Raw genomic sequence first — 24,438 nt, 5'->3', positions numbered from 1 at the left:
ATCTTTATTTACAATTTGAAAACTGCTCGGGAAAAAAAAAAAAAAAAAAAAAAAAAAAAAAATTATATCTTTTTATATACTCCAATATTTCGCAAATACTCCATCAATTTCTTTAATTTTTCCCAACTGTCCAAATTCAATAAAGAGCATAAATTAAAAACAGTTTCTCCTGTTGCTCCCAGTTCCCTGAACAATTTCTTCCTTTGCCGAGAGTACCTCCTGCACTGCATTAATACATGCACCACTGTTTCCTTTTCTCCACATTCACACTGTCCATCAGGATGTCTACCAATCAAGGGAACTTCTCGCCTACTCTTTTATGGGATATATAAGTATACGTATGCCGGAATCTCGCGATAATTAGTACGTCATTCTGGTAATTCTCGCCTACTCTTTTATGGATACTTAGGATTCGGGCATACTTATTCGCTCGCCTACTGCTTTTTCCCTACTATATAGTAGGGAAGTATGCGGTTTCGGACGCAGCCCATCTCTTCACCACACCGGCGACGTAAAGCGAAACCGGAAGTGTCCGACCGCACACTCACGCCACGGATCAGAAATCCAAAATGGCGGCCACGTACGGTGCAACTAGCAGAGATGCTGCACTGATGATTGACTGTGTTGCTACTGTTATATCTTTTTTACAGGTAAGATTACTTAAGTCAAATGGGTCCACGAACAGTTATGTTTAGTATTTGAGTATTTAGGATTTATGTTAAGTAACGTAAGTTTTGAGCACGAAATTGTTATCACCCGTGGATAGAGCGTGATCAGAAACAACGCGGCAATGAAACTTCGTATGTGAAACGATAATTGGTATTATGCAATGGAGATGGAAAGACAGTACTGTTATGTAGAGGTTGTGTGATATTGATGGGTAAAATAATAGTTTAAGTGACGCGAGTTCAGTAACACACGTGGAGTTCGCGGGTGTCCGCCATTTTGCCCAAGTTGCACGCAGCGGGGACATTAGAGTTAAAGGGCAACTCCTAGGGCTGTAACGATACACCAAACCCACGATTCGGTTCGTATCACGATTTTTGACCCACGATTCGATTCGTATCGTGATTCTATCACGGGGGCGAGGCTTGGGCTGAAAAATAGATTTTGAGAGGAAAAAATATACAGGTATTTTTATTAAATAACATTTGGAGAAACGTATAGAATCTGAACACCAAAAAACAATAATAACTATGCAAATTATTAAACTAAACTAGGCAGTGTAGGCTGCTGCTTTTGGGTTGTTTTCTGTGCTCCAACTATATATTATTTATAAGGCTATACCCTTCTTGTTTTGAACTTCATGCATGTATTGCATGTTAAACAAGTATATAATGTAATATGATAACAAGACTGTTTTATTTTGGTGATGATGTGTAGCCAGATATATCAGCAGAGCGCGTGCGATTACCTGCGTCTGTCTTTGAAGTCGTGAAAAGGTTGCCGTGTACCATCATTTTAAAACCACAAAATGTATTTTTTCTGCTTTAAAAATAGCAAAAATAACTGTATCTATGTTATATATTTCTATTAGATGTGTATTTACATTATCCCGACAGTTTCCACCAACTTTCAAATACGGAGAAATAGTTTAATTCGAAGACACGGGACGTTTCTTTATTTCCGTTTCGTCGCCCGTTTATGGCGTCATATAACCGTTGACTCCTCTATTTTCTCTAACTTCCATGCGGGACCCGGCGAAACCGCCAAACATAAAGAGGAACACTGGACTACCACAAATAAAGCAAAGAAAATGACGAAGAAAAAAAAAGTAGTACGTATTTTTATGTGTGTAAATCACATGCCCGCTCACGAGCGCTCACTCTTAACAGACCCACTGTCCCCGGTGCTGCTCGCGCATAAAGCGCTCCCCGTTGTTCACGGTAACCGTGTCGTCTCATTCAAAACAGCCAACTGTTGCTGTTAGCGAGCCTCGCACATTGAATACTCATATGGGTCAGGCTGCGAATGTACGTGCCCGCTTCAGCGCGCTCATGCTTACTAAATAAACGCCTCACCTCCGGCGCCGCGCACTCGCTACATTCTCTTTAGCCTTTAGCACATAGTGGATGCATAACGCAAACCCAGTCAAACGTTTGACTGCAGTATCTTATGAGCTTTATAATCTGGTGCGCCCTATATATGGTAAATATAAATATATAAATATATTCGGTGGGCAGCCTAGTATTTATTTTGGTTTGTACAGTGTAATTTACAGAATTATAAAAAATATAGGCTATATTTTTGCTACCTAAATATTAAAGATGTTTTGTGTCGCGTCCATGTACGCGTGTGTTTCCTTCATATTAAATATAAAATGCAAGTGTAGACTTGTATTTTTCTAATGTGTGGACGTACTGGATTTTATTAAGGGAGTAGGCTATAAACTAGGGGTGTAACGGTATATGTATTCGTATTGAACCGTTTCGGTTCGAGGCTTCCGGTTCGGTACGCATACAAACCGAACGATTGCTTGGACCATTTTTCTTGCCGGCAAAATTCGTGCTGACGCGGCCAACACAACGTTGCGCAACATCCAAATGGCAAGCGTAATGAAAGCAGAACGAAACTGCGCTCCTCGTTATGTGCTTCACGGATCGTTTATCAGTTCGGACCAGCAACATCTGTGCAGCGCGAGCCGATCTCGATCAGGCCATCCTTAAAAATATTTTGGTTTGCAGTAACAGCAATTTTTTTTAAAAAAAGGGTCGGTAGGTAGGTCTATATTTTTTTTTCTCCAAGATTCAGTGTAAAAAAAAAGGTACAATTTTGGAGATGGTGATCGTGAATTAAAAAAAAAAAAATGCATATTGTGACGTCACTGACTGGGTCTTCAAACTGTGGATCCACCGCTAGGTGTTAATGCAAAATATGACCAGTTACATTTTAGGCTAGTCACAAAATGTATAATATATCTATTTGTTATGCATATATACATGAGATAAGCAAAAACAAGTACAAACACATGGTCAAACAAAGAATACAATTAAACAAAGATACAAATTAGCCTATATACACAGTGCTTTAATTTCAGGAAGGTCTAAAATTAGCTACTTTTCAGTTAAGTCTGTCGCTCTCTCTGAAAAGAAATTTAATTTAGCTAGTAATCAAATGTAAAATGACACTGCATAGTTTATCATAGTTAGATTAATGGTTATTAAAGTTTAAGTTATTCATTCAAGAGCTGTGAGTGATTTTTATCTGCCTTTTGTTGTTTGATTCGCATTGGCTCAATCGTCACGTTTATTAGACTACTGCCCCTTTAAGACCGAATGCAGAACTCTACTGTAATAGATGACTGATGCACCATAATTTTTACCAACTATTTACGTCCAATTAAGACATAAACTGTGTTTAAATGAATCTCAGAGCAGGTCATTTTATATTTTATGTATATTTGATGGTTTAGATGCGCACATCAAGCCCAAAACGAGGCTATAGCCTACTTTTCTTGTCTCGTTTTAGTGCATTTCGGAGCGCGCGTCGTGAACAACGTGTTTTGCGCAGACTTTTGTACTTTTAATAGCTCTTTTAATGATTGAACGTGTCCGCAGTTTAGCAACAGTACAGACTGCATTTTACAACAATCACCGATCGTGCTGATTCTGACGGTACGTTTGGGTTTTAGGAAGAAATGACAGCGCAACGCTGTGAAGGGAAGGAAGTTGCGCTAGACAGAATGCGTCTGTAATGGTTTCATCTCAAATATCTTCTTTTTATAATCTTTGAAAGCGGAAATCTAAAATACAATTAGAATAATATCCCAGATCTAAAGTGTAGGTAACCACGTTCTGTCCTCATTGTCACTCATTAAGCAGGGCTGTCGTGCTGTGCTCGCTGTGGCTCCGGGTGAGAGATCGCTCTCTCTTCTGGACTGCGAATAGCAAAATTGCATCACAGACAAATTGTTTAATATTTTTATTATATATAGAAATGGTTTATATTCAGCCCCGTTGCCCTTTTAATACCGGGTACCAAGCGGGAACACTGAAACGAGCGAACGTTCAAGCCATATAGTGACACGCGTAACGTTAAACCAATGGTGTAAACTAGGGCTGCACGATTCTTGCTAAAATGTGAATCACGATTTTTCTCCATGGGAATTGAGATCTCGATTCTCTTACACGATTCTCTTTTTTTTTCCATCCAAAATGTATTGCACTCAAGTAAAAAAAAAAAAAACATAAGACAGTCTAATAACGTGCAGTAACAAAAAAAAAAATCTAAATTGTTTAAGCTGGTTCTTTGGGGCTAGCCTATGTAGCTGTCTGTGTATTAGTCATGAACTACTGTAAAAGTAAGTGTAGGCTATATTTAATATTTTCTGGCTAGTTTACTATAGCTTTTTTTTTAAATTAGACATCACACTTTCACCCAAACTGAATAATTACAAACAAGTTTAAATGGGTAGCCTAAATCTTCTATAAATATTTGAGTCTTCATATCTAAAACTCTCCAAAATGCTCTATGTGAAACTGCGGTTTTCCAAACTTTCGTGTTGTTTGAAGACCTCTCTCTCTCTCTCTCTCTCTCTCTCTCTCTCCCTCTCTCTCTCTCTCTCTCCGCCCTTTCAAGCGCAGCAGTTTCTATTCTACATCATCACTCGCCGATCAAACTAGAATTTGGCGGGACTAATATGTGCTAAAGCGGCCTCCAAAAAGCAGACGATCTGACGGTTTTAGAAGATTAACAAACCGAAATTAAAAAACAGACCCGCCCTATTTGAGACGAGCTTTTATTTACCCAAACCTGCAGCCACACAGGCGTGTAAAAGATACAGGCGTCTATGGGACTCGGCTATTATTTTTATATAAGTTTTAAGGTACTTCAGTTCTTGTTAAAACTGACTAGACATTGTGTGAAACTACTTTTTGAGTGAAATCATTAATTTTGTCCCTCAAAAGTGTGCTTTCACTTTAATTGAGCGCGCGTTTCACTGCTGCTCACGCGCTGCCCCTGCACCCGGTGAATACTTTGATTAACATGCAAGCCCAAAAAAAATATGCGCTGCTCACGTGCAACAACTTTAATTTAGACATTCCCTGATGAAACGTCCGCATGATTGATTTGTGAATTATTGTTTTGTTTTTGTGTGAGTGTGACCAATATAACGCGTAAATGCAGCATGATCTGAATGCAGGGAAATACACGGAAGTGAATCGCCATCATTAAGAAAGGAGATCGCATTTATGTTTGAATCGAGATCGTGATTTTTTTTCGATTAATCGTGCAGCCCTAGTGTAAACATAATCTGATGAATATGACGCCACGGGTTTTTGTTTAATAAAGAACGTAGCCTACGTTTGTAGGCTATGTAGACACAAGCAACTTTCACAATACTAACTAAAATATAATTAATATTTTTTTATTGAATTTGAATTAGTCGTTTGAAGAGTAAAAAAAAAAAATCGGTCGGTCTGAACGCAAGTTACAATCGGCAAGTCGGTCGGACAAAAAGGAAAAAAAATAAAAAATTGGGTCGGCTCTAAATTGACAGGGTCGGTCGGGTTACGGCAAACAAGAATATTTTTAAGGGTGGCCTCAAGCAACACTGTTACCACACCGCGCTAAGGGATCCGGTAAAGAAAACATTTGAATTCGCCACTGAGGTAATAACATCGCTGTGAGATCTAGTGAGATGCATTCACATTTCTACGTTATTAACCGTAGATCTCTATTAGATCAAACAGCGCTGTCATGGAAACCAGGAGAAACATTGTGCCGTGAATGAACTAGTACTTTACGTCCACAGACCAGCAACATTCACCATGGATTTAATATAGTAAGACGGAACCAGTTTGGCTGGAATGGGAAATGCTTTCAAGTACTTCACACATCTTTTTCCAGCACTTTAAAATTCAAATATTATATAAATAAATATATATTTAAATGTTATTTTTAATGTGATGACCAAAACATTATTTGTTCATCCTTCAAAGATGACCCCTATTTATAAACCTGAAAGTTTCAAGATCTATCTCACACTTATTTAAAAATATTTTTTCTTTAAACAAATAGGAAAGTTCTCTGGCATTTCTTTCTTTTTGCTGTATCGAAAACGTACCGAACCGTGACTTTAAAACCGAGGTACGTACCGAACCGTGATTTTTGTGTACCGTTACACCCCTACTATAAACATAAAACATATAAACAGAAGTGTCAATATATTGGTATTAAATGCATTTTCTGAGAATGTATTATTTTGATGGATTTCAGTTTTGGCTAATTTAACCTCAACTAGTTTTGTGGTGTAGGTCTACATATTTTATAATGTTAACTTCAAATAATATAAATAGTAATTCAAAGATAGCATTGGATCTGGATGGGAAAGATAACTGGGAGGTGGAAGGGGTGTATCGCGATTCTGCCTTCTCACATCGCGATACAGTATCGTGGACCTGAGTATCGCGATTTCGATTTTATATCGTATATGTTACAGCCCTAGCAACTCCACCCATTTGCATTAATCTTTCCATTGTTAGAAATAGGGTTGTAACGGTATGAGATTTTCACGGTATGATAATCGTCTCAGAAAATATCACGGTTTCACGGTATACGTGAAACTCAAACAAAGTGATTTGCTCAATAATGATATAAAAGAGTCGTGAAATGTGACATGAGAGAACATTAAAGTGTAATGTGTTATTTAGAGTAAACAAGTCATGCTGAGAAAGAGAATGTATGTACTTTGGAAAGTGTTTAACAGACAAAGGGAAATGTATAGGTTCAAATTAAGTTTAACGAGGGTTATTTGTTATTTTTGATATGGGGCGAGATATACTGTATGTTCACATGTTTGATTTGCAAACTGTATGTTAATTTAGGTTAGTGAGCAACAGGGAATGTTATAATGAGCAATTATTAAATGTCATACTGAATGTGAGAATGCGCACAATATAGCAGTTAATGCAGAGACGAGCAGATAACACACCAAATTGAGATGCTCCACTGATGATTGACCGTGTACTGTTAAATCTGTCTTGCAGGATTGCATGCAAAGCCCCAATATAAAATGTGTTGCACCAGAAACGACGTCTGCTCCTTTCTAGATGTGTAACATAGTTGTAGAAAATTAACTATTCATATCGGCGAATTACAATGTTTGATAAAGATGGGTTTCATTAGTCTTTATGTTCCTGCAATTTTACTGTATCATTTGAGAAATAATATTTTAACATTAGACCACTTTTATTCTTTCAGTATACAGTCTGTAACAATCTGTTTCTAGCAGCAAAATGTCAGTGCATTTTAAAATGTCAGTGCTATTGTTTTGTCTCAAGATGCACATTAGTAATGTTTTTGTTTTTTGAAGGACCACACTTGCGGTCTTTGCACTTGTGTACTTGCACGATGTAGGTATTTCCTGCATTTAGCCCAAGTGTTCAAGTAGGTGTGATGACTAGAACTTTTGATTACCCAATGGGACACAAAAATGCAAGTGTTTACAGAGCTTTATTTAAATTTTCAATTCTTTGCATTTTAAAATCAACAATGTCTGGTTAGTAGTCCCAATGTAACAAAAGGCATAATTAAAAAATATGGTGCTTTTAATTAAGTGATTTAAAAAGCAGCTGCAAATGTACAAAATACACATACCATACTCATCTTTGCAACATTATAATGACACTTTAAAGGTGCCAAATGGGATTTAAAATCAAATCATACAACATGTTTCATACCAGATGGGGGCAGTATACCTCCAGAAATACCTCCACGGCCACGCGCTCTCTCATGTCTTCAAACAATATGGGCGAGTGCTGTGTTGCTCTGTCTCCCTCGTGCATATTAATCAAATCAATTGACGCGATAGTAAAAGGTTGGAAGACCGCAGTTTCACGTGGAGCATTTGGAGATTTTCAGAGATTAGAGACTTAATGAACAACATCTCAATACTAAATTATAAGGGCCGTCTCATAGACAAGTCGGTGCATTTCGACGATATGGGAAAATTAAAGCCCAGGCTATTATTTCTAGTTTTATGATATTCGATTTGTTCATATTACATTTTTATCATTAGTTTGAATTAATTTGACAGACAGCAATTCCCTGATGTGGACCAAGCTAGCGTCTTTCAGAGCTGCCAACTCTCACAACACTTTTCACACACTTTCACGCCACACATTTTTGTCATGCACAGAAAAGGACACGGAGACCGATGTCAGCTCTCAGATTCTGTTCATTTTATTACGCAATTCAAACAATAAATACAGTATTGGCGCTTTACACGACAGATCCCTAGCGCACGTGAACCGATCATCTCTACTAGCTAATGGTAAAAGAACACGAACACTGTTGAAAGATACAGTATGCTACAACTTACCAAAATGTATTCCTCATGCATAATATCGACCAATCATTTTTTTTTAACTCTTCCCTGAACTGAAATGTAGTAGTGGGCTGTATTTTCCACACGACTGACGTCAGGTTCAAGTACACACAAGCTGGCGCGAGCGCGACTTACTCGTGTACTGCAGTTTGGCTGGTGGTAACGTTGCCCGCCCGCATACCGCCTCCCATGGTCGAAACTGGTATTACGACACCTGCCGGGCCGGGGCTAGTAATTTAGCATGCTAATTCAGGTTAATATCTCGGCAGCACTATTACTTGTCAGTTTTTTAATGACATCATCAACCTTATTTCTTCTCAATCTTTTGATGCGTGTTGCTCATTTTTGGGATATTTTAACCTCAATTTTTACAGATGGCACCTTTAACAATGTGTTTTTCTACCAAATTACATGTAAAATGTAGTTCATTTAACTTGCAGTGGAATGTTTTCCTCATCATCTTGTGATTTCGGGGCATGCGAGTTCCCGCACCTAATGCATGATAGGATACGCTCCAATGCGGTATTCAAGATAGTCTACATTTAGTGTGTGTTCAGGGCATTGCGCGGATAGTAACAAACGGTTTTGAGTGTAGTTCACCCAAAATGAAAATTACTGTATGCAAAAAAATTCAAGTTTATAGAGTTTTAGTGTCGGTGGTACTACATTAAACTACTGTATTATGTTGAGTATAATAAAGCAATGAGGGGGATATTTGTCAGTTCTGATAATGCCAAATGTCCTATGTTACCAATAACATTGCAAGCATATTCATCTAAATATAATTCTGTATTTTCAGCTTCAGAATCATGAATTCTTTTTATTCTGGTGTCTGTGGTCCTGTGCATTGGTTTCCCAACACCAAGTCCAAACCTTTTCATTTCCACTCCCAATGTAATACCAAATTTAGCATTTTAATCAACAGTAATTTCTTTGTTTACCTTTTACCATATGTCTTGCAGTATCGCAATATCATTCGATATTCGGAGTTCACTATTATGATATATATCGAATCCTAACATGAGGGTATCGTTACACCCCTAGCCCAAAAGCTACTTAATTGCCCTAATTGATCAAAGGCCTATTCCTGGCTTAATCCAAGCCCTGTCTGTGAAATCAGACCTTTGAGATTAATTAACTAAAAAGTTACTTTACTAGATAGAAAAGGTGGGCATAAACATTTAAAATGTGTAAATTAGTATAAAAACAAACTCAGTATGTGTTTTCTTATTGATTTTGTCAGATCTCCTCCTTCAGTGATGCTCCTCCTCCTCCAGTGAAACTCCTCCTTCAGTGAAACTCCTCCCACTGCAGTTCACCAATAAACGCTGGAATATTTCCCTCAGCTACAAATGAAGACGAGCATCAAACCATCAGGAAGAGCTTACACAAACACAGAGTTTATTGAAGGACACTGAGAACATGAGATCCAGAACACTGCAGAATGAAACATACTGAAGAACAAAGAGGTTGGTGTTAATTCTTGATTCTGTATTAAAGGCACAGTATGCAAGTTTCGCCACTAGAAGTCGCTTATTCTAAACAAAGGCATAGCTTGATGATGCCGTGAATGAGCGTGGAATCATTGGAGGTCTCCATCCGACCACCGCTTCGTAAGGGCGACCGGCCCCCCGCCCACTGACCGGTCCCCTCGAACCCACTATTTGTCCAATAACCCACTATATTTACCAAACGTCCCGTTACCACTCCCAGGCCATGCTTCCATCCCACAAACCCACTATTTGTCCAATAGCCCACTATATATTTTTAAAGTTTTTCCGCAGTTCATGCAATAAGCTGCAATTAGACGCGATCCCACCGGCAATCTATTGAATGGGGATTTGGGTAGTGTTTTTTTTTTTTGGACATTTTAATTAAAGTTCCTGTCATGATAAAAACTATTTTACTGCACTCAGCTAGGGCCCCTGAGTCCGTAGCACCAAGCGCCGTCCCATAATTCCACCGTCCACGAACCCAATGGCATAAATGCTACGTGGGATCTCAATATCTCAGCTCTGGAAGGGTCTAGAACCTCCATTTTTGCACTCAGGTCTAAATCCCATGGCCCTGTATCAGAATCCAGAGTTTCAAGAAGATTGGAGAAACTTATTTTTTCGCACCGAAAAAAAAAACGACAGGGGTACCACTGTCGTTTTTTTTTTTTTTTGGAGTCGAAATTTTGAGTTTCTCTGATCTTCTTGAAACTCTGGATTCTGATAGAGGGCCATGGGATTTAGACCTGAGTGCAAAAATGGAGGTTCTAGACCCTTCCAGTGCTGACATATTGAGATATTTATAATGGCATAAATGCTAAGTGGGATCTCAATATCTCAGCTCTGGAAGGGTCTGGAGCCTCCATTTTTGCACTCAGGTCTAAGTCTCATGGCCCTCTATCAGAATCCAGAGTTTCAAGAAGATTGGAGAAACTTATTCTTTCGCACCAAAAAAAACCCACAGGGGTACCACTGTCGTTTTTTTTGGGTCGAAATTTTGAGTTGCTCTGATATAGGCAAGGTCTGCTCTCTCCCATGCACGTTTACAGCTTTACCGTTAACTGTTTTATACCTCGACGGTTTATTTGCCAGGAGTTATTGTTCGGCTTAAGCAAAATGTGGGTTTCTATTATACTGCAGCGGCAAAGCACAGCTAAAGCCTTTAATATCCATTTATGAAGATATTCATTTCATATTCAGCGAAATTCATGAGGTAGAAAATAGGGCTGAACGATTAATTGCATTTGCGATAAAATCGCGATATGATGAAACGCGATTTTGTAATCGCAAGAGCTGCGATTACACTGGTCACGTGACACGCGAGAGAAAAGCAGTCTGCAAGATAAAAGCATCAACTTGCCACGCTACGCGGTTTGGCGTTCAGAAAAGAACAGTTTATTTTTAATGTATGTGATATTGTGTTATTTATTCTCTCCTCAACAATCCTGGATCGATTCAGAGTATTTCAGAATCAAGTCTGAGCTTAGTTTTTAAACACAGATGCGTGATGACGCTGCGCGTGCTTTAGAAACGAACCGTTCTGCTTGCTTCTATTTTCTCGCTCTCTCGCTCTCTCTCTTCCTCACTCACACACACGACACCGCTCGAACCTTCCGAAACATAGGAGCGTTATTTCATAAAGTTCGGGATTGAACCGAATTACAAGGACATTCGCGGGCTTCATTGAACAGGTTTTGCCGCTTTGCTTGATGTTTATAACGTTACACTTGCAGTGCGCGTTCTCTCCCGTGGGAATTTTCTTTACAAATGCTTCACAGAGGCATTATTTATGTCTTTTGGAATGCAGTTGGCTTATATATATATTAAAACCATTGAAAATCACTGAGAAGGCTGATTTCATTTTAAAATACTAACGCGTGCTTTGTGAAGAGCGCTCGTGCACGCGGCCGTAAGCGACTCATTGGTTAAATTAGTGTTGTCAAAAAACTCGGTACTTCGGTACCAAGTCGGTACTAAAAAAAAAAAATGTTACGGTACCAGCTTTTCTAGGTACCGAGTACCAGGTTAATCCAGTTCTGTTCTAGACGCGATGTCTGAAACGTGCACAGTTGCGTCCTCTTCATAACGCTGATATGGCTCGCTCTCTCTCTGAATCCACTTGTTGAAACGAAAGGAGGAAAGAGCCACATATGGAAACATTTTGGATTAGGCTAATGTCTAGGGCTGCAACAACTAATCGATAAAATCGATTATAATCGATTATGAAAATCGTTGTCAACGAATGTCATTATCGATTAGTTGCTCTGATTACGTCACGGGGATTGTTTACATGGAACATGCGCTTCTTACATGCGCTTCATGAGGCGCACATGCAGTCTCTCTCCCTCGCCGCTCTACCCTGTCTCGCGCGCGCAACACGGACGGTTTGGAGCACATTATCTTCTGTCTCGCATGCGCGCTCTTGATTCGTGAGTTTGAACTAATTTGCAGGCATCAGGAAACCGCTATCAATATGCAGCATACACGAAAATCATTCACCTTTCGGCAAATTCGCCGTTTTAAAACCATAATAGGTGACCTACGTTAATCGTGTATACTTTATGAAGCCATACTATAGTATAATGTGAGATAGAAATGTATATTTAAGTCATTAAATTCAAGTTAACCTAAGCTTTTTCCCTCCACTGCGGCTGTCAGTCATTCTCTATTCGGTGTTCAAACAGCGCGTCGCGTTACAACAGTTAGCATGATGATCTCTTTCCAAGATGATTCAATGTTATTATTATAATTGATCCGTAGATAAAGGTCTATGATGGTTTTTCTATCTTGCTAGACTTTTATTGCTGTAACTTAATCACTTTCTACTGAGTGTCTGTTAGATCACAACACTATAGTAAAGTCGGCGCAGTATATTTGTTCTTCACGTGCACAGTAGCCTAACTGAAATTTAAAACTGTTAAAAGAAAAGGCTTAATAAACTATTGCATAGATACTGTATAATACACAGTCAATATGCCTTTCTCTTTCCTTGGTGCTTTTAACTTTAATGCGGCGGACACTGAAGAGCTGCGCGCCGCCCTGTGACTCCGTGTTGCTTCAAGCGCATTATTCAGCGCTCGCGATGCGCATAAGCACTTTGTGCAGCTCTTTCATGATCATGTCATAATACTTTTGCGCAATGAAAGCTTATTAATAGCCTTTCTTGTTCTGTCCTATCTATTATATTTTGCTTCCTCACTAAACAGCTGTGCTTTACATTTAAAACAGTTGTGCATCTGATTTTTACGATGTTTTTCATGAATGTATAACAAGAATACAAAGAGCAATGTGTACATTTTACCATAGTTAGTGCTACACTTATTGTCTCTTATTTGTTCCCCACTAAGGAATGTTTTTTTCACTAAATGTTCAGATTTTATAAAATTATTGTGCACTTGTGATTTTTCTTGGCTAAGTTTTGCTGACTTATCCACTAATCTAGTTTACAATAGCATTTTTGTCATAGGTTATGGTCATATATATTTTTTTTATTTGTTGTTTTTCTTTATAATGAAGTTTAACACACAAAAGAGTGTGGTTTTTAGGGTTTTATTTTGTTATAATAAAAAAAAAGGAATATAATTTTTTATCAGATTAATCGATTAATCGAAAAAATAATCGTCCGATTAATCGATTATCAAAGTAATCGTTAGTTGCAGCCCTACTAATGTCACGTTGCCATAAGAGGCCGATTACATGCAAATTTGCAATTTCAAATATAGGCGTGATTCAAGCGCGCTCCTAATAAAAACTCGTTGGCGTTGCATAGCAACGACAGACGCCGCGTGAGAGCAAGCGCTTTGGAAAGAATAAGCACGCGCAAAAATATAATAAAAAACACGCGCGACATGTGAACGGCCTCTAAAGTGCTTTCGGGGTAGTTTTACGAGTACATGAGCACAGTAGTATCTACCCGACACCAGAGTACTACTGGTATTAGTATTGTCATTTAATGTCAGTGCCAGTTCTAGGCGTATTCTTGCCTTTATAACTCAGCAGGTTTAAAAAGCCTTTTTAAAATTAAATATGAATTCAGTTTTAGATTAATAAAAGGACAGTCAAGTCAAATAAAACATGTTTTATGGTAATGCTACAAAGATACCATTCATAAACATTACTTAGTTATCAACACATTGAGTGAACAATATATTTTTACAACATTAATTAATGTTTGAAAATGTTATTTATTACAAACACCTGATTGTTCATGTTTGTTCACTTAATTCATTGTGCATTAAATAAATAATGGATTAAAACTTTACAAACAACTTTAAAAATGTGTTAGTGTATACTATTGTTTATTTTAGGTCATTTTATCTAATCTTTTTCTAAAGTGTTTATAATACGAATGTACAGTTTCCATACTTGTAACCGTGATAAACACTTAAATATATGTAAATTTAAACTAAGCTTTGGTACCGAAATTGGTACCGAGAACCGTGAATTTTAACTGGTATCGGTACCGAATACTGAAATTTTGGTACCGTGACAACACTAGGTTAAATGTACTTGCATGTCAAAATGCTTTTATGACACGAAATTAATGTGAACACGGTCAGTTATATCTTAAACCAACAGGACAAACCACATTTACAATTTCAAAAGAGATGCATTAGTGTGAATGCAGCTTATCATATCTAAACTGAGGGGAAATCACTCCAGCTCTTGAATGAAAAACATTCAGACAGCCTACTTTTAAATACTGAGACCACTCTTTGTTAATTGCTTGTAATGCTTTTTTTGTTTCTCTTTATTTACTAGCTTTTATATTTTGAAGCTATATTATTTTATATAGCCTATTTTAAAATTCTTAACATGTAATTGGTTTAATTAAATGTTTTTTATTTTTTAAAGTATGTGTTTTTACACAAGTAATTAAATGCATATTTTAAGAGTTATTAAGATTAATTAATTAGATCGGATCATGAGCTATCTAAAGATTCCCATCTCTACTGTACAATGATTTATTGCTTGTCTTTGTCGACTAATACAGAAGGTAAAGAACTTTTTTTTAAATCGCATATTAAATCGCAATCGCAATATTGGTTAAAAAAAATCGCAATTTTTCAAAATCGTTCAGCCCTAGTAGAAAATGTTATTATAGAGCCCATGAAAGCCAAAATGAGCCAATTGAGAAAGAAAGTTTGCATGTGCCTTCTGTGAGCACTGTCTCTCCAACCAAATGCCAAAAGTATTTTTTTCCAAAAGGAAGTCTACTGTTTTCATGACCATTGTCTTTTCACACAAAATGACTTGATTATCTGAAAACCTGATAAGCAAAGCCCAACTCATGCCATAGGTTGCAGTGTAGGACTGCATTTTCATACCTGTAGGTCATTTTCTGTGTTCTGAAGCACGGATTTAATTTTTTACTCGTTCGGTTTGCTTTCACAAGGCAACATTTCAAAGCGTACCAAAATGTGTTTATGCAAGCCACATGTATAAAACGATCCTCTTATTGGTCAGAGTTCAACCAAAGAGTATAGAAGAACAAGAAGCAAAACTCTGATGCTTTTTTGGTAAAAGCCACTAGGTGGCGCTTCAGGAGCGGGGCCGCCATTTTGGGGTGAAAATTCCAACTGGAGTTACTGGACAACAGCATAGATAACAGTTTTTTGAGGTAGTTTTTTCTTCTAATTTTTCCCAAGCGGCAAAATTCTAATCTGAAAAATGAAGCCTACCCGGAAGTGGGAAAAACTGCAATCCATCGAAAATCCGCTAGAGGCCGGTCCCAAAAGGGGGTGAATATCCATAGACCTCACATTAAAATGTCCGTTTTCACAGCATCAATTCATATGTTTACAGTTTGACTTTTATTGTATTTTTCGATAGGTTCTGAGTGCCTGACAACTGTGAGGTGAGTGAATTTTTTTCTAACTCGTTAGTTTAGATCGTATTTGGATGTAAAATGTATGAAAAATAAGGGCGGTTAACTTTGATTGACAGCTGATAACGGGCTGCACCGAGTGGAATTGGACGTCTTGGCCATGATCTGACACGACGCATCTCTGTATCCTTTCTGAAACATTTGTATTTCTGAACATTTGTATTTTGTATTTCTCAAGATTTTCTAATATGGTGCCACCCATACCCCCCATAAACAGCCTCAAACCTGTTCTTCAGAAAGTCTATGAGTGACGTCACAGACGCTTTGTCCATATTTTTTACAGTCTATGGTATTTCCATTGTATGCAACTTTACACATTTACTACTTATATTAGTTACCAACTCCATTAGGCCTGAAATATATTTTGTACGTTTTAATCCCCTGGATCATGCTACAAACATGATGATCATTGATGCGCTGTGTCCGTTATCCTATAACTTTAATTGCCACTTTGAACAGTGGCTGTGTTTTTTTTTTTTGTTTACATAGTTTTGTTTCAACGGTCATTAATATAAGATAATACTGCAAAATACTTGTGTTGCAATGGAGCGTTCACTTCTTGTCAATATACGTTCTTTGGTTCAACCGTTTTCATTCCTCAAGATGGACAGAGATAATCGCTCCGCTGGCTTTGTTTATTCGAATGTAGCCTTGATTCCTGCTCTGACTGATAAATTAAATATTAAAAAATATATTACATTTATGAAGCAAGTTAGGCTTCGTCAAGACAGCATTCTTGCAACACGGAATACTGCACACGTTTCTCTTATGAACTGTCTCAGAGTCATTCTTTGGTAACACATTACTTGAAGGGGTATGCATAAGACTAACATGATGTATTATGAATATGAAGGAAGGTTTATGCATGTTTGTGACAACTGTCATTAAGTGTCTTTTGCTCAGTTATGAAAGTTTTAATGCAAATATGACATTGTTTGAGATGTCTTTGTTATGACACCTTGACATTACCAAGCAGGGATGGAAATCAACTCTTTTGTCCACCGGCGGCCACTGTGGATTTCAAAATCGACCAGCCACTCGACGTTTTTACTAGCCACTTTCTTGTTTTTAACCGACAATGTGTAACTGGTAACACTTTACAATAAGGTTCATTAGTTAATGTATTTACTAACGTGCACTAACCATGAGCAATACATTTGTTACTGCATTTGTTCATCTTTGTTAATGTTAGTTCATGAAAACACAGCTGTTCATTGTTTGTTCATGTTAGTTCACGGTGAATTAACTAATGTTAACAAGATTTTAATCAAGTATTAGTAAATGTTGAAAATAACATTAACAAAGATTAACAAATGCTGTATATGTGCTATTCATTATTAGTTCATATTAACTAATGTAGTTAACTAATGTTAACTAACGAACCTTATTGTAAAGTGTTACCGTGTAACTGCATGTGAAAGTTAATGTGTATCTACATTAGGGGTGGGCGATATGGCAAAAATATAATATCACGATTTTTTTAGGAAAATCACGATCACGATTTTTTATCACGATTCTTTTTCAAGTTGGTTTTAATATTTTGCAAGTGGCTGTTCATTACAGCCAAACTAATGTCCCTATGTTAAAAACAAAGCCTTAGGTAACAAAATAAAAAAAGAAAGGCATACATTTAGGCCAGTGGTAAAGATAAAAATCTTTGTCATTATTTTCTTTGTTATTAAAAAAATAAGACAAGATAAACATTACACAAATTAATATTCAAATTAAATAAATAGCACGTTATTTTTTCAGATGCAGTAGGTGTATTTAGCAGTAGCATTGAAGAAAGTGATTAAATTAACAAATATGAAATTAAAACACTACATAGACTTCACTGAATAAATTATTGATTCTTATTAAAGCTACTATTAAAGTTCTCAGTCAGAGTGATTTTCTCCTTGTGTTTTTTAGGGATAGTTCCCTCAAAAATGAAAATGGTCTCAATTTACTCTCTCAAGATGTTTTAAACCCGAATAAGTTTCTTTCTTCTGTTGAAAATAAAAGTTATTTTGAATAATGTGGGTAACCGAACAGTTGCTGGTCCCCCTATAGTTTTTTATAGGTTCTCTCCAGGAAGTTAATGGGGACCAGCAACTGTTTGGTTACCCACATTAAAAAAAAAAATCATCTTTTGTGTTCAGCACAAGAAAGAAATTAATACAGGTTTGGAACAACATTAGAGTGAGTAAATAATGACAGATTTTTTTTTTTTTTTTTTTTTTTGTGAACTATCCCTTTAAGGACAAGCGGCAGTAGGCTACTATTTATTCCTGTGGCTTTTAGACCAGCACGCGACGCGTTTAATATAGACGCATATTACACCAGATATTCTCTCAAATGTTTGCTTTCACTTTAGACATAGTCTGTTTATGTAAACATTGTGTGTATTTAACAGTATTAGCGTAATAAGACTCGAGAGATAACTTAGTCCAGTATTCAGGCGCTGTTTGACAGGCTTCTAGTGCCTGTGAGCGTCGGGGGTTTGCGGTCAGGAAAGCGCACGTTAAAACAGCGCATCAGCGCGTGAATTAAATGTTTAACCGGCAAGGCTTATGCAAGTAATGAACTTTTGTGAATTGCAGTGTCCCGTACCTGTTCATTAACGTGTGATGTGTAGGCTATACGTCGCGTTGTACAGTTGAGACGGGGCGCCAGAACTGAACTGATAGAATGCACTGTAACACGATACTACGATATTTCTTCAAAAGCAGATCGTGGAGACATTTTAATCGTCCACGATTAAAAATCGTCATATCGCACACCCCTAATCTACATGTGAGTTAATGTGTAACTGCATGTGAGAGTTAATGTGTAACTGCATGTGAAAGTTAATGAGTAACTGCATGTGAAAGTTAATGTGTAACTGCATGTAAAAGTTATTTAGTAACTGCTGTGAAAGTCGATGTGTAACTGCAGTGAAAGTCTATGTGTAACTACAGGTGAAAGTCGGTGAGTAAAGTGCATGTTACTGTTGATGAGTATCTGCAGATGAAGTTTATGAGTAGCTGCAAGTGGAAGTTAATGTGTAACTGCTGGTGAAAGTTATTGAGTAAATGCTTGCGAAAGTCATATGTGTAACTGCGTGTGATAATTAATGTGTAACTGCAGGTGAAAGTACGAGTAACTTGAGGTGAAAGTATGAGTAACTTGCAAGCGAAGTTAACGTGTAACTGCAGTGAAATGGTGAGTAGCTGTACGTGAAGTTAATGAGTAACTTGCAAGCGAAGTTAATGAGTAGCTGCATGCGAAAGGCAACGAGTAACTGCAGTGAAAGTTAATGTGTAACTGCATGCGAAAGCTAATGTGTAACTGCAGTGAAAATCGATATGTAACTGCATCAGAAAATGTCCAGTAGCTGCATGCGAAAGGTAACGAGTAGCTGCATGTGAAAGATATGAGTACTTGCATGTGAAAGACGAGTAGCAAGCATGTGAAAGGTAATGAGTAACTGCAAGCGAAGTTAACCGGTAACTGCATGTGAAAGTCTATGTGTAACTGCATGAGAAAGTTGATGTGGAACTGCATCTGAAAGTTGATGAGTAATTTGTAAGCGGAGTTTATGAGTAGCTGCATGTGAAATGATAAGTAACTGCACTGAAGTTAATGAGTAACTTGCAAGCGAAGTTGATGAGTAACGGCATGCGAAAGGCGACGAGTAACTGCTTGTGAAAGTTGATGTGTAACTGCATGTGAAAGCTAATGTGTAACTGCAGTGAAAATCGATATGTAACTGCGTGAGAAAGTTGTTGAGTAATTGCAAGCGAAAGTTTACGAGTAGCTTCATGTGAAAGTTAACGAGTACCTGCCTGTGAAAAATGATGAGTACCTGCATGTGAAATGACGAGTAACAGCATGCGAACGATAATGAGTAACTGTATGTGAAAGTTAATGTGTAACTGCATGTGAAAGTTAATACTGGTAGGTTGGTTAATGTGCAACTGTATGTGAAAGTTAATACTGATAGGTTGGTTTATGTGTAACTATGAAAGTTAATACTGATAGGTAGGTCAATGTGTAACTGCATGTGAAAGTTAATACTGGTAGGTAGGTTAATGTGTAACTGTATGTGAAAGTTAATACTGGTAGGTTGGTTTATGTGTAACTGCATGTGAAAGTTAATACTTGTAGGTAGGTTAATGTGTAACTGTATGTGAAATTTAATACTGGTAGGTAGGTTAATGTGTAACTGTATGTGAAAGTTAATACTGGTAGGTAGGTAGGTAGGTTAATGTGTAACTGCATGTGAAAGTTAATACTTGTAGGTAGGTAGGTTAATGTGTAACTGTATGTGAAAGTTAATACTGGTAGGTAGGTTAATGTGTAACTGTATGTGAAAGTTAATACTGGTAGGTAGGTTAATGTGTAACTGTATGTGAAAGTTAATACTGGTAGGTAGGTAGGTTAATATGTAACTTTATGTGAAAGTTAATACTGGTAGGTAGGTAGGTTAATGTGTAACTGTATGTGAAAGTTAATACTTGTAGGTAGGTAGGTTAATGTGTAACTGTATGTGAAAGTTAATACTTCTAGGTAGGTAGGTAGGTTAATGTGTAACTGCATGTGAAAGTTAATACTTGTAGGTAGGTAGGTTAATGTGTAACTGCATGTGAAAGGTAATACTTGTAGGTAGGTAGGTTAATGTGTAACTGTATGTGAAAGTTAATACTGGTAGGTAGGTTAATGTGTAACTGCATGTGAAAGTTAATACTTATAGGTAGGTAGGTTGGTTAATGTGTAACTGTATGTGAAAGTTAATACTTGTAGGTAGGTAGGTTAATGTGTAACTGCATGTGAAAGTTAATACTTATAGGTAGGTAGGTTGGTTAATGTGTAACTGTATGTGAAAGTTAATACTTATAGGTAGGTAGGTTGGTTAATGTGTAACTGCATGTGAAAGTTAATACTGGTAGGTAGGTTAATGTGTAACTGCATGTTAAAGTTAATACTTGTAGGTAGGTTAATGTGTAACTGCATGTGAAAGTTAATACAGTAGGTAGGTAGGTTAATGTGTAACTGTATGTGAAAGTTAATACTTGTAGGTAGGTTGGTTAATGTGTAACTGCATGTGAAAGTTAATACTGGTAGGTAGGTAGGTTAATGTGTAACTGCATGTGAAAGTTAATACTTATAGGTAGGTTGGTTAATGTGTAACTGCATGTGAAAGTTAATACTGGTAGGTTGGTTTATGTGTAACTGCATGTGAAAGTTAATACTGGTAGGTAGGTAGGTTAATGTGTAACTGCATGTGAAAGTTAATACTTATAGGTAGGTTGGTTTATGTGTAACTGCATGTGAAAGTTAATACTGGTAGGTTGGTTTATGTGTAACTATGTGAACGTTAATACTGGTTGGTAGGTATGTTTGTTAATGTGTAATCTGGGATCACATAAAATAAATGTTTTTTTCCAAAACACGTTGGCCACAATTACTCATACCCTTTTATTAAATACCTTTTTGCAATATCTTTTTGCCAAGATAACTGCTCTGAGTTTTCTGCTATAATGCCTGATGTGTTTGGATAACACCTGACCTGAGATCAGAGACCATTCCTCCATACAGACTCTCCAGATCCTTCAGATTCCCAGATCCATGTTTGTGCTTCTTTTCTTCAGTTCGGACCACTCATTTTCTATAGGGTTCTGGGACGGTCATGGCAGAAGCTTAATTTTGTGCTCCCTAACAAATTTTTGTGTTGATTTTGATGTTTGTCTTGGATCGTTGTCCAGATGGCAGATCCAACCATGGCCCATAATAAGATTTCTAGCAGAAGGTGTCAGGTTTTGATTTTGTATCTGTTGATATTTAATAGAATCCACAATGCCATGTGTCTGAATAAGAAGTCCAGGACCTCCTGTTGAAAAATAGGTCCCCAACATTAAAGATCCAATGGTTTATTAAATTGTACACATGGTACTTTTTATCCTCATGTCCACCAAACTATCTAGTGTGCTTACTGCCAAAAAGCTCTTTTTTTAGTCTCATCTGACCACAGAACCCTGTGCCGTTTGAAGATCCAGTCGTGTCTGACACCTGAATATGCTGGAGTTTGTTTTTGGAGGAGTGAGGAGGATCTTTCTTGAAACCCTCTCAAACAACATGTGGGGATGTATGGGTTGTTTGATATTTTTTTTTATTTAATGCTGGTAGGTAGGTTAATGTGTAACTGCATGTGAAAGTTAATACTGGTAGGTAGGTAAGGCAAGTTTATTTATATAGCACATTTCATACACAATGGCAATTCAAAGTGCTTTACATAGAAAAAATTAAAATAATCAAAAGAAATCAGAATAATTAGAACAGTTTAGAATAAAACATATGAAAAATAAAAATAATTATAAAAATAAAATACAGTAAATAATTAAAACAATTTAGAATCAAAAATAAAACGAAGTACAGTAACAGTCGGACGAACAGTGGCAAAATGTACAGCTAAACAGATGTGTTTTGAGCCTGGATTTAAATGTGACTACTGAGCTCACCTGATCTCTTCTGGAAGCTGGTTCCAGTGGCGGCTGCTGGCATAATAGCTAAAAGCAGAATCTCCATGCTTAGAGTGAACCCTTGGTGTTTCTAGCTGATGTGAGTGATCTAGGTAGGTAGGTTTGAATAAGCATAAAAAAATGATTTGTGTGCTATCAACATTTCCATTAGTTTTTAAAGGGCCTACTAGGCTGTTTTTATTTTGCAGCTCTCCTACAACAGGTTTACATTAACCCAATGTCAAAAGCACCATTTTACTTATGCTCCACATCACTTTAAAGAGTCTGAAAACATTTGGACCATCCCAAAAGGGATGAAAATTATAGTTTGGGGGGTTAGTAAAAATAATAATTAGTAATTGAGTTGGCTACACAGATTTGTGTTCACTTCAGTAGTGACAATTCAGTGCGTTCATCTGAGTCGCATTGATCTGTCACTGCTCATCAGAAGCGGAGTGGCAATCGGGAGAGTCGGGAGTTTTCTCGGTGGGCCGGTGTTCTGACACCGGTAGTTTCGAAGCCGCGAGGGCCGGCCCGGCCCGGTCTGATAAAATGTATTTATTGGAAGTTCGCCATGGCCCAAGCTAAGGGAAGAAAACATTTTTTTTTTTTTTACATTTTCTACAACGGAACATATATTTGCACTAGTGCCTGTCTTTACAGCAAAACGACACCCGTGTTGAAACAGCCTCAGTGGCGTGGGTGGTAGGGCGTGAAGTACTTGACAGCAGATTTTTGAAGCGCTGAACGCGAGTTCGAATCCGCCTTGCCGAACTCTCTCTTCTCCCTTTTCGAAACACAGATTTGTATAACATGGTTTCAATTTTAGTTCGTTGGCAAAATATAACGCTACAGACCTTAATGTTAGGTTTTACATTTTATATCTTTACTAGACCCTTCCAGAGCTGAGATATGGAGATCCCACTTAGCATTTATGCCATTATAAATATCCAACACTTTCCCTACAAAAAAGGGGGGGCCAACGTGTTACATAAAGCCCATGAAACTGCCTGAAGATCGGTTATAACGGTACACAACACGCACATTTAGAGGCTTAAATAACTGGGAATGTTAAAGGATGTATAGGCCAAATCAGGTGTTATCAGAATCCCGATATTGACACGGATCCATCACAACATGTCTTCATATTAGGGACTGAAGTGAGTGTTGGCAGTCAGGTGCTGGAGGACTGGAGGAACGGATGTGAAGAGGACACAATCAGCTGCAACACGCACTCATCCACATAAACACTGCTGGGCTTATTACACACAGCACTGATCTGGCACTGCACTACTGTGTAATAGACCAGACAGCAGGTGCACACGCACACACACACACACACACCGCAGTCAGTCTGTGAATCTCATCAAAACCAGATCCTGCACTCCAATTTGTAATAATCATGCTTTTCCTCTGGGGTTACATGATAAACTCTTTTTTCAATGGAGACACATGGGTATAGTAACAATTCTAGATCTTTATAGAGAAGGCACATTTAGCTATTTTGAACAGCTAAAACAGAACTATGCTCTTGTTTCTGCACATTTCTTCCGTTATTTGCAAGTTAGAGACTTTGTTAGAAAGCACATTCAAAACTTTGAAGTTTTGAATTTGAATCCCACCTTAGAGAGAATCGTGAATGTACATCCTGGTTTGAATGGTAGTGTGTATAACTTTTACAAATTACTGGTAAAAAAATCTGGTTAGCAACACAGAGAAAATACAACATGACTGGGAGGAGGAAATTGGTCTTAGCATTCATGAAAATGTGTGGGATGAATGCTTGAGAAACATACATACATGTTCTGTGAATGCTAGGCACAATTTGATTCATTTTAAGGTAATACATAGGCTTCATTATTCAAAGTCAAAACTTCATAAAATATATCCCACAATTTCTCCACTATGCAATAAGTGTAAGATGGCAGAAGGCACACTGTTTCATTCGTTATGTTGTAAAATTCAGCAATTTTGGAAATGTATATTTAAATTGATTTCTGAAGCAAATTCTATTGAGTTGGAGCCTGAGCCTTGCACTGGACTTTTAGGAGCAGAGAACGCTTTTTGTAATAAATATCAGACACAGGCCATTTCGTTGTGTATGATGTTGGCAAAAAAACTTATTTTACAAATGTGGAAAGCAGATGCTGTCCCCACTTTTGAGATGTGGGCTAGGGAATTGGGAAATACGTTGTACTTGGAAGAACTGAGATTTACATTAAAAGACAAATTATCCATTTTCATTAAGAT

General features: G+C 37.4%; 1 long non-coding RNA gene across 2 annotated transcripts; it reads left to right on the top strand.

Moving 5' to 3' along the window:
* Positions 1 to 337: 337 nt before the first annotated feature.
* On the top strand, positions 338 to 18,778 carry LOC120479046 (uncharacterized). Of its 2 annotated transcripts, XR_016148094.1 has the most exons (6): positions 338 to 650; positions 9,573 to 9,798; positions 15,471 to 15,563; positions 15,655 to 15,679; positions 15,769 to 15,832; positions 16,683 to 18,778. It is a non-coding gene; the product is annotated as an uncharacterized LOC120479046 (long non-coding RNA). The 2 variants fall into 2 exon arrangements; XR_016148093.1 differs by lacking the exon at positions 15,471 to 15,563 and having other exon boundaries at positions 343 to 650.
* The last annotated feature ends 5,660 nt before the right edge of the window (positions 18,779 to 24,438 follow it).

This window comes from Pimephales promelas, chromosome 20 (assembly GCF_988280905.1).
Source record: "Pimephales promelas chromosome 20, fPimPro1.hap1.1, whole genome shotgun sequence".
NCBI classification, from domain to species: domain Eukaryota; kingdom Metazoa; phylum Chordata; class Actinopteri; order Cypriniformes; family Leuciscidae; genus Pimephales; species Pimephales promelas.
The sequence above is the reverse complement of the archived record's forward strand: the minus strand, read 5'-3'. Positions and strand labels throughout refer to the sequence as shown.